Source organism: Heloderma suspectum, chromosome 3 (assembly GCF_057233095.1).
Source record: "Heloderma suspectum isolate Gila_16-S chromosome 3, 16-S_ref, whole genome shotgun sequence".
Lineage (NCBI taxonomy): Eukaryota > Metazoa > Chordata > Lepidosauria > Squamata > Helodermatidae > Heloderma > Heloderma suspectum.
This window is the reverse complement of record NC_139460.1, coordinates 200,595,126-200,607,175: the sequence shown is the minus strand read 5'-3', so window position 1 is coordinate 200,607,175 and position 12,050 is coordinate 200,595,126.

Genomic DNA, 12,050 nt, shown 5'->3' with positions numbered 1-12,050 from the left:
TGCGGGGAGGGGAGGCAGATGACTCCCCATCCAGCCCTCCTCAGGTCATATGACATCAAGTGGCTGTGGCCACACCCATGCCATCAGTGGACATGGCCATGGCCATGGCCACCTGTCATCATTTGCTCCCTGGGCCAAGGGGCCAGGTGAATCTTCCACCCAGCACCTGGGCCAGGAACCAGGCTTCACCATGTGCAGGGCGTTCCCAGTTAGGGAAGTCCTGTGAACAGCAAAGCCACGTCGGGCTCCCCATCACTCCTCTGATGGGCAGTAATAGAGACTAGCTTGGCTCTACCTCATCTTCGCACACCCCACCTCCTTCCCGCAATGGGGGAAGGAGGTGGGGGACATGAGTGAGAAGCAGCTGAGCCAAGCTGGTTTATGACCTTGGGTTCTGATAAGGCCTCCGGCCTGGTGCCTTCAGCCCTGGGATAGCCCACATCTCCTCCTCTCTCCAGGTAGAATTGCAAATCCTCCTGCAAGATCCTACTCCTTCCTACCATAACACATTAAAAGCATACAAGACAAAGTTAACCCTTTCCCACTACATCTTCAGCCCCATGAGGCCTTCTCCTTGACAGGAGCTGCCCTCCAAAGGGATTCCTCCAGGAGGTAGGACTTAACTCCTAAGCCCTGCCTCCTGGAGGAACCCCAACAGGCTGCAAGGGCCGATTAGTCCCGCAGGCTGGAGGTTCTGCACCCCTGCCTTAGATGGTGATGTGTATGACTTCATTTGCCTCAAAATGTAGTGATCCAGCCTTGCTGTGTTTGGGGGCCCTTCTGCTCTTTCTGCTGAGTGGGGCCCTGGAACTCTGCCCCACATTCATGCCCTAATGGTCCCACTGACTGGAGAGCATCATCGGGGGCCCCTCTGTTCTGGGGTAACTTGTGGGATGGGCAGCTAATGGCAGCGGAGCACAACTCTCTCTCAGTCGCTGTTTCTTGAGCCCTCTTCATCTTGGATCTAATATTAGACACAGGCAGTACGCTGCCATATCAGGGAAGGAACTATGGAAAGGGCCTTTCCCCTCTCTCTTTGTACTGTGGAAGTGGCTCAGATGGTTAAGAACAGCGGCCAAGCCTGTGGTTTTCACTTCTGTGGGGCTCCTCTGCTCGCTGAATAGGGTGCAAAATCTCTTTCCCAAATGTAAATAGCTGCTTTTTGAAAAAAGTAGCAGCACTTGAAAGTTGCCCCCTGAAAAACAACCTGCAAAACTTTTCAAAAAGCTTCGATATCCATTTCATGAGGTCTATGCAGAAGCTTCCTATGGGAAATTCTCCACTCATTTTTATGGGGTTGCTGTTCAGTTCCTCCTATTTGGATCTTATTTGAAATTTTACTTGTATTTATGTTTATGGTGGAGGGAAGCCATACCTGAACAAGTCTTTTGATAAGACTACTGAAAATTTTCAGAGTAGTACCACACATTCCTATTGGAGACCCCCTTCAAGTCCAAAAATGGCTTGCCATGTGGCAAGGAGGACCCTATTTAAAAAAGAGAAATCTAATCCCACCTACCTTTGGGCAAATAAAACAACTTGTACAGTTCTTTGGATTCATAGAATCATAGAATAGTAGGGTTGGAAGGGGCCTACAAGACCATCGAGTCCAACCCCCTGCTCAATGCCCAGGTTCACTGTATCATTGGGTACCTAGTTTGTTGTGGGACCTTGCCCTAGTTCGAGGGGAGCGATAGCCTCTGACACTGATTCTGAGTCAGAGGGGGAAGCTACAGAGGCAGGCCCAGCCGTGAGAAGCCAGGCGCCTGAGAACTCAGTTCTGCCAGGCCTCCCACTGGCTAGCTGGGAGGGAATGAGACTCAGGACACTGATATGGCCTATCTTCCACAGCCAGGAGACCTGACCTTGACAGAGGCCCTTGCTTCTTGACCAGGGATGTCTTCCATGAGAACAGAGCAGCAGGAGGAGAACTCTGCCAGAGAGGGAGTTTTGGGGGTGTCTCCTTTACTGTGTCATCAACTAAAGAGGGCAGAACAGAGGCATCCCATGAGGCACAACCACCACCTAAGAGCCAGGTTTCCCTGCCAGGATCAAATATCCTATAGTGATCTGTAGCGACCACTCCCCTTTGTTTAAACCAGGGCAATGGGCAGTAGACCTTGCTGGAAGCAACGTCCTGGTAACCTGGAAAGCTTCCTGCTTTCACTAGAACTCTGGACCTGTTTCAGTTTATTCTGTGTGCTGAACCGAGGGCTGTTTGGGTTTTTTGTAGCAATGCTCATGAACTGGTACTGGTCAAGGACTTACATTGTGGATGGTTAACTATGGATCTTTATGGGCACAGTAAAGGCTTATAGCTAATTACTGGAATTACTGCAATAAAAGGTTTTACTGTGAGTTGTGCCTCGCCCCTCGGAAGTCAGGATCTGACATTTGCATTATTACTCATGTGTCTGCAAACAACGTATCACTTGATTTAGGCATATGCTTTGACCAAAAGTATATGCCTTTATTCATCCATGGCCAGCGACCTGCCAAAGGCACTGCAGTGTCAAAACAAGGATGTTGTCTGCTGGTGTTGGCTTTCCCATGAGGCAGGGCGGATCCCCTGACTCAGATGGTGGAGTGGGAGAAGCGGTGAATTGCATGTCACCCTCGCCAGGAGCCCCCCACCCCCGGGTGCCACCAGGCAGGTGGTGAGTGAATGCTGCTGGGTAGGCAGGTGCTCCAGAGACCTCCGCCAGCCACTGTCTTACTGTGGCATTTGGAGCTGATGGGACTCTCCAGAGCTGCTCCCTCCCCAGCAGCACTGCAGTGGGTGCTCCAGAGACCACCGCCAGTCCTCCTCACCCACTGTGGCAAATGCTGGCCACAGTGGGAGAGGAGCCAGGGCCCCTCCCACAATGCCTGACTCTGAGGTCCCCCAAAGAGCCATGCATTTTGGCCTGGCCGGCTCTCTGGAGAGCCTGCCTGCCAAGGCTTCAGCTCACTCTGAGGGTGGGCAGCAGCAGGGGGTGGGGGTGGGGTGGGCAGAGGAGACATGACAGCAATATGGGGAGCCCTGGCAGCAACAACAAGAAGCCAGGGTGGGGGTGGGGAGACACGGCAGTGGCAGACACAGCCTGTGTCAGCCCTGCTATCTGCTTAACCCTCATAAAGTATTCCTTCCATTTTGTACCAAATGTTGTGCTGGGAGATGGAAACGGGAAGAAAAAACCAGATAACATAACAAAATCCTAACTATGACATGGTTGACAGAAAAGCTGAGGGTAAATAATTGAAGAAACCTGCCCTGTGTAAGTATTGGTTGCATGAGAAGGCTCAAATGGGTTTTACATTTTTAAACTTATATGAAGTTTCTTGTAAACAAAGATCTGGAAGGATTTAGATCGAAGAACAGTACCTATTCAAGGAAGGGCAAGTGGGAACAGAAAGTTGCTAAGGTGACAAACCCCTCAAGGCAGGTCACGTTCCCATTCAGTGAGGTGCAGTAGATCTGGATTCTGTTCATAAGAGAGTACAAAAGGGCAGCTTTTTCTTAGTTCTTAATGTGTTCAACTTTTGAGGGTCATTTTTTGTTACTGTTTTCTGGTCAGTGTTTTTGGAAATCTCATGGCAACCCCTTTAAAACTTCAACAGGTATGTTAATAAGCTCTGCAATGGATAAAGGGGTTTCATTTTGGGCTTAGGCCTCAAAGGTTTGTGGGTTTTTTTAGATGTTTCCAGCAGCACAGCTAGAGCTGGATTTGTGTCTTGGTAGGGTGGCCACTTATGAGTGGCCAAAAATGAAGAAATATATAGTCAAAAAACAGGACAAAAGATGACACTGATTTGCATAAAACTTGTATATGCTAATTTATACGTATAGATGCAAATTTAGAAATAATTATTAAAACTTAAATAGAAATACAATACATCTCACTGTGGTATGGAAGACTGTGACAGGTGACCTTTGTGTCTGCAGTTCAGGTGTTTACTGTTGATGGGCAACTTCAAGTCCCAGCTCTTTTATCTGCTGGCTCTTTATACTGAGACTCGGACTGGACAGCCCTTCAAAGAGACTATACCTTCAAAATAGAGGACAGTCCTCTGGCAGCCCTTCAAATAGAGGACTATCCTCTGTAAAAGAGGACACATGGCTACCCTACCCCTAGTCCAGGGCTCTGCAGCACAAGGGATCCCCAAATGACCATCCATAGAGTGGTAGGTGATGGGGGAAGCAGCAAACAGGACTAGCATCACCACCTGGGCTGGCATAGTTATTTTGGGTCCCATCAGGCTGATGCTTTTTGCTTAGGGTGGCCCCTTATGAATCACCAAAAAGAGGACACAAGATGACATTGATTTGCATACAATTCACACACACACACACACATGCAAATTTAGAAATAATTACTCCAATGTAAATAAAAATACATCTCACCATAGAGTGGAAGACTGACCAGGTGACCTGTGTGCCTGGATCAGTCTGCTGTCCAGGGTGCTGGCCAACTTCAAGGCCAAGCTCTTCCTTCTGATGGTTCTTTACCTTTATACTGAACTTGGATTGGGCAGCCCTTCAAATAGAGGACACAGTCAAAATAGAGAACAGTTCTCTGAGAGCCCTTCAAATGGAGGACTGTGAAAGAGGACACATGGCCACTCTATGCTCATTGTAGCATCTGTTCTTTCTTGTTATTGTATAATCAAAGGGTGACTGGTTGGGTATGCACATGATTAGAGATAGTAATTTTATTATTCCTTACCTTTAAAATATATTACCATTTTCTACTACAAAATGTGCTTAGTCCCACATAAATGTGTTTCGCATCTGGGCAGCTGAAGCAAAATCCATTCCATTCCTATAGTCATGATGGTGCTGTGATTTAAATGAGTTTAAAATGTGAAACTGTACATCCTCAGAGTACTAATTTTCTTTTATCAGGCTTGGCAAACTGTTTTCCCCGCCCCTCTCCAACATATTAGGAATGTAGAAACAATTGCAAAGCATAGAATGGTTGGGGAGGGCAAGAGAAGAGAAATGTTAGTTGTGTGGTTCACAACTGAAGTTATTACACATGGCCATCTATGGCGAATGCTGGGAGTTGTATGATTTTTTTCTGTTGCAGGACTTTCTCTGTCTAAACATGCATGTCTAAACATGCATAGAATTACACCCTAAGTCCAGGATCTAAAATTATGTAGCTGCACCATGGCAGGTTTCCCAAACCTGCCCAGCTCTTTCTCATCTGAATTCTAAAATTCAAAAGGCACATAGACAGCACAAAGCAATGACTGCTCCCCTTTTAATTAAATGCGGTGAAAAGGATGTAGCAACAGATGCAATAGTCCAAACAGCCTCCTGATGGATTGTTGAGCAAACAATTGCTGATTAAAATAGTAGCCATTTCTATTCAACAACTGCTCAACCATAGCATTTAAGGTTTTTTTTGGTGTTGTTTTGTTGTTTCCTGTTTTCCACCACATGTCCTGTGCACTATAATTCCTCAAAGTGGATTTGCTTCAAGGAGAAAATGGCTAAAAATATCATTTTTACTATATTAGAACAAACGAACTGATGGGCTGCCTTGCTATGTCAAACCAAAGGTCCACTTAATCAAGCATCCTGTTTCTTCCAGTGGCCGGTATGTGAAAGCTCAAGCCAAGGTATGAACTGGAGGCCATCCCCTCTTGTTTAGCAACTTGTACTATGACTGTGCTTGGAGATTCCATACAGCTACCAGTGCCAATTAGCTATTGATAGAACTATCCTTCATGAATTAGCCTGCTGTGGCCTAGTTTATTCTAAGAGATGCACCAGCAAATAGCTATCAGTTATATGTCATTGCATATAAAATCTCTTCTGATGAATTTTGTGGAACGTGAGAGCAGAATGGAGGGACCAATCCTATGGCCCCGAGAAGAGTCAGCGCTCCGGCCTCGGAGCCAGGAATCCGAGCTCCCCTCCCCTCCCCCTCCCCTTCCCAGCTGGCATGGAGAGAAATGTGCCAGCTCCCTCCCCAAGGTCGCAAATGCGACCTCGGAGAGGAGGGAAGGGGGGCATGGTGGTGGGCAGGAAGGGGACTGGCTTACAATGTATCCCCAGGCCTCCCCAGCCTCCTTCCCTCCTGCTCCACAGAGCTCCAGCTAGACACGCAACAAAGCCTGTCTAGCCAAAATGAAGAGTGGGAGGAGCACGGAGGGGGAGATCGCCTCTGCTGTGCCTCCCTCTCTGCATTGGATGGCTGTAAGCCTCTGAGTTTGGAGGCTTACGGCCATCCCAATAGGATTGCACCTTAAGGTGAGGGCTGAATTCAGTTTTTAGAGAAGCTCTCAGGGGCTGCAGTGGTGGGAAGGGCTGAAGGCAGAATGGGTATGGCCAAATACACCCCCCCCCCCAAGCATAGCTACGCTTCAAGCTCTTAGTGACAGTAGCTTGGCCTTAGGAGAAATATTTCAAGATTTTAGAATGGGGAAAAAAACAGTGCAAAAGCCAGGAAACCAGCCAATGATTGGCGGTCTGGGGGAAGGGGTGGGGCCAGAGGAAGGGGTCTTGGCCAGCTGGGGAGCCCCAGAGAGCTGGCTTGGGACTGCAGGTCAGCCAGATTTGGCCCACGGGCCAGAGGTTAACCCCCCACGGCTAAACCCATTTACCTGGGAGCAAGCCCCACTGAACTGAATGGGACTTGTGTCGGAGTAGACTTCTATAGGATTGTGCCATGAACTTTAGAATTGTAATAATTTAAACATTAAGATGGGGACTTGATAGCTACCTGCTAGGTAGCATGCTGTTCTACTGCTTGTCCATGGAACTAGAGACATTTTAATAGGGGTAACTGGCCCTATTAGACTTTAAACAGGGGTAATAGCTGGCAAGTCTAATTCTCATTCATACTCAAAGACTCATCTATACAAAAGACAAAGATGGATGGGGTAGCACTGCCGTTTCAGGCACCAGCTTTTCTGCATCAGTTCAAAGAACATCAGGTGTGAATGGCATTCCTTTATGCTCTCTACGTATGCTAAGGGAAACGCTTGATTAGGAGATCTCATTGAACCTGTAAAAACATCATCTGTTAAACGATGCATGTTGTTTCCCTAAAGGGACTCATTTATCACTGTTTTCTGGGGAGGCCTTATTTTAGCAGTTTAATGGAAATAACATTTTCAGTGGAAAACATTCCTCTTCCCCCGTCCCCAGGAGAATGGGACAGAGATCAGAAACTGCAGATCAGAGATCAGAAAATTATTTCTTTTTGCTTATATGGCACTGCTGTTCATGGGCTTTTCAAAGAAAATACTCAAATTTCCATCCCATATGTGAACAGAGTGAAAACATAAGTTGTGATCCAAAAACAATGAAATCACCTTACTGGGATCAAATCCAGGATTGACCTTAAACAGATAGATGAGTTAGATAAAATTAATATTATGAATTATTAGTACCATGTCTGTCTGTCTATATCTAATCATACACACACAGTGCTTTTCTACACAAGGCATTTATCATGCACTCATCATTCCCTACTCATTGTTGTTTATCAGTTCTTGACAATGTCGTGGTGCTCCAGTTTCACTTCTGCGTATAACCAGCACTTTCGGTGAGGTTCTTTTTAAGGCAGAGAAAATGCAGCATTTAATTGTGAAAGCAAAGAAAGCACAATTTCCTCTTGTGTATTTGCACTATTTGGCTGTACCACAATGCCACCTAGAGGTTATGTAGCAGAAAAGCAGGAAAGGAAATGCTCCTCATGTAGTGTTCAGATCTCAATTCTGCAACAAAACCAAAGTAGATATCATGGATTAATAGCAGATTAATGGCCTCATGTAGAAAAGCTCACACACATGCACACACACAGACACACACATCAGTTCCTGCCTGTCCATCCCACTGTGTCATGAATCCAAGTCAAGGCTATGCAGATGAAGGGCTACGCCTATGCGAATAGAACAAGCTGGCTTCTCAGTGGTGTTCCCAAGGGTACCTCTTTACTTTCTCCTATATATTGTTCACCATAGGAACAGATGCTAACTATTCATAAAATGCTCTTCTGGCATGGGCAAACCTGGTTGTGACATCCCTTGTGGTTTTTCAGAGACTACTTACTCCTCTTCTTTAACTGAGAACCCCAGAGGGTCATTATGGAAGCCAGTTTAAATGGGTTTTGGGTTGCTCCAGCTGTACCACTGGGACTAAATTTCAAAATTTGTGTTTGACTTTCCTTTACCAAGTATCCAGATAGTCTCCCCCCCCAAAAAAAAAGCATATAGGAATATTGTAATGACCTGATTCCTGCAGGATTTTCTACCCACTAAGCATAGGTCTAATTAAATGTCCTCACAAGTTGTACTATAGCAGTTGTATTCCTCAGAAGACTACCTCTCTGGTATTTACATATTCAGGCTGAAAACTAAATTGAGTTGTAATCACAAGGCTTGAAGTAGTATAAATCCAAATACAGTAGAAAATCAAGCAGCATGATAATAAACCTACTTCCCTCAGTATTCTGTTTCCTTGATCAAATGCCTTTCAACAGTCTCTTACAAAGTTAATGCTTGTGAAATGGAAGTAATGCTTCTGTTGGGTGCCATAGGGTACACTCACAGCTCTGGGGAATATAGATCAGGGGCCCTAGGAAATAGATTCAGGGCCAGGACTCCATGGTCCCAGGCCTAGCAATGTCTCCTCAGGGCACACACTAGAGCGGGGTGTGACCCCCACACCTTACCTCAGAATCCTTATGCTTTGTGCTTTTTCAGAGATTGTTAAAAACAACAACCCCCAACCCAAGAAAGCTCAGAAAAGAACAAATGGGTAAAGAAAGCATCCCCTTTTCTTGACAATCTACTCCCACCTTCCCAAGCAAAGAAATCCTCGAGAAGTGGCAGGAGCTTGCCAGCATCAACTGGAAATGAGAAACCCCATTTCCTGCCAGGGAGTGCAGGATTTGTCATTTCCTTGGTCTCCCAATTTAATTCTGGAGGCAGGGAGCATGCTAAGGAACATCATCTCCAGTTGAGAGTCCAGCACAGCCTCCCCTGTCTCTAATGAGTCCTCCCCACTGACATTTGCCACCCCCAGCCCCTTCTAAGGCTAAGATAGGTTTGCTTGCAAAGCAGGGTGGAGGTGACAGCAAGGAGGACTGGCTAGCAGGATTGTCCCATCATAACCTGGAGGCAGGGAGCATGCTAAGGAACATCATCTCCAGTTGAGAGTCCAGCACAGCCTCTCCTGTCTCTAATGAGTCCTCCCCACTGACATTTGCCACCCCCAGCCCCTTCTAAGGCTAAGATAGGTTTGCTTGCAAAGCAGGGTGGAGGTGACAGCAAGGAGGACTGGCTAGCAGGATTGTCCCATCACAACCTGGAGCTAAATTTGGAGGGGTCTGATCCCAGCTTGGGATGGGGTGAAGCTTCAGAGAACTAGTCTTCTGAACTCCCCCAATTCCAGATCCTCCCCCATGCCTTCACTAATGCACACCACCAGGGGTGTTAAAGGGTATGTGCTTAAAGGGTATGTGCACATATTAGCTTATATGGGGTCTCACCCTTGTACATTTCCTACTGCACTTCACTGCTTTTGCCAGCTGAAACGTACAAGGATATTGGCAAGGCAAGTCTACTCATATTGGACGGCTGTAAGCGTGCACTTGCACACCAAGGGAAGATCAGGAAAAAGAATAATTTAAAAAATTATGAAGACATTTGCGCAAATTTCTGGGGCCAAAACAATTATTTTGTTAATATAAATCTATATTACGGCCCCATTTGCACAGATGTCCAAGGCTGATGTGTGTTTTTTTTAAAGGGTTGGCGAGTGAATGACAGACAGCCCCTCCAAAGTGCCATTTGGGCACCATTGGAGGGGCTGTCACTGGCAAGGGAGTCTTGAGGCCATGATCAGGAAGAGTGACAGGGGTTTTGCTGCTCTTGCTGAGTGGCTCTCTACCCTATCATCGCAACCCACGAGTGGTTAGCTCTGCTATGTCCAGAAGACACGCCAACCCATTGTGGGTAAAACAACCCCTCGAACATGCCATGGGTTTTCAGGATGGCTCGTTGCCCCCACATAAGCCATCCTGCAGGAAGCAGTCCAGATTTGGATGACATGGCAACCCACCATGGCTTGTTTCTCACGATAGGTTGTCGTGTCGTGTGAACCCAGTCAGTGGGTCTTAATTGCCCATTCAAGAGCAAACCACCCCCCAAATACTTTGCATTACAACAGGGAACAATATATTGTTGTTGGGAAAATTATTTTCTCCCCAGCTACAGTGAGAATTGCAGCTAAGCTCAGAGGGAAGAAAGAACTGTGGGGGTAGGGTGGAGATATTGTCAGCATCCCTGCTAATAAAGAACTGCTGGTGCTGCATCCCTGGGAGCCCTGGCTCCATTACACCATTGCTCCCATTATCACTTGCTCCTTAACAAATGGTGTGAATACAACAACCCTGCCTAGAAAAAAGCTGCCCATTCATTTACTCTCCCCTACACCCACACGTGCAGGAACTGCTACTTAGTGGTGCAGTCCACCTACTGGGGTGTCTGTGAATAGCATAACTGCACAGGCAGGGCTGATCACAGGGCCCTTCCCATCTGGCTGTGTGAATACCACATATTACCCATCAGTGTAGGATTGCAACATGAGGGAATGGTTTCCATACCACTGTGTGTGTGAGAGAAAAGGAGACTATATAAATGCTAATGGGAACTCAGCCCATGTTGACGCCTTCAGATATATATCACCGTATCACCCAGTGCTCTGGTTGTGAAGGGTGTGTGTGTGTGTGTGTGTGTGTGTGGTATAATTCAGCTTTCTTTGGATGCCAGAGATTCAGCCAGAGTTGGGAAAAACATGGGGTTTGGTGTGGAGGGACAGAATAGGTATGAACAAATGAGTAGCCTCTGCCATTTTATGGTGACACATATCTCCCTGTAGATGCCAGAGGTATTTATGTTGCTGAAGGGAGAGCTACAGAGAGCATTCATAAAGTACAGCTTTTATCTCATTTCTCCTAGCTTGCTTGTAGTGATGTCTAAATAATTTTTACAATATCCGCAGAGGCAGATGGAGTTTACAGGTGTGCTGTGTGAGCATGTGTGGTTGTGCAGCTTTTTATTCCCACAATAAAGCGGGGAAGGGTGCTCCTTTCTGGTTTAAAATAAATAATCACTTGCCCTGCCATACTAATTTGTCAGCACATCGTAACAGCAATATCGATTAAGCAGTCTTCTCTAATATGTCCCTTCTGCCTGCCTGCCTGCCTGCCTGCCTGCCTGCCTGCCTGCCTGCCTGTGTCTGCCTGTCCATTTTCTCCTCCTGAACTGTAGGTGGGAGAGTGTCCTGTTCTTGCCACCACTGCTATGTGGCTCAGATTCTCAGAATACTGGCTAGGCTGGGGATGCTGTGTGTAAACTGGAGACTGAACCTGATGCCATCTACATGCAAAGCATGTGCTCAGCCTCAGTCACTGTCAAGGAGCAAGATTTCCAAAATAGCCAGGGAGCTGTCCAACTGCAGAGCCACCTGGAGCTGGGAGCTGAGCCAGATGAGGAGGTGCACTAGCAAATCTTTCTGTACAAATCTTACTAGCAAACCTGTACATAACAGGTATACTCCGTTATTTCCTAAACCAAGACGATCAGCATAGCCTTGCACCAGGGCACATGTTAGTTCTGGCTTTCTCCCTCTGAGTAGGGCTTTGGGAAGGGAGGCCTCATGCTGCCAGACAGATGCTGTCTTAGGAGCTCAACAGTGATTTTGAGGAGCCTAGAACTGTAAGGTGGAACCAATCATGGTGTGTTGAGTCCCCCAAATTTTCAGCCTCTGTCGGTGAGGCACCTTCTTGGATGGAGATCTTGGGGGTGGTTGTTAGTCTCCACTCACTCCCCTTGATCACCATAGGTGCTAAGGTTCTCCTCCAAGGAAGTTTCGTCTGCTTCTGGTCTAGTTTTGACAGGAAGGTGGTACGGTGTGTCAGAGAAATACTGTTTGAAAGCTGAAAGGGAGCCGAAGGTAATAGGCCATGTTTGGGGAACCCAGAACCTTTTATCTGGGAGAGAGAACACTTAAGTTCCCTTTCCCCCAGGACATAAGGAAACAGTACACA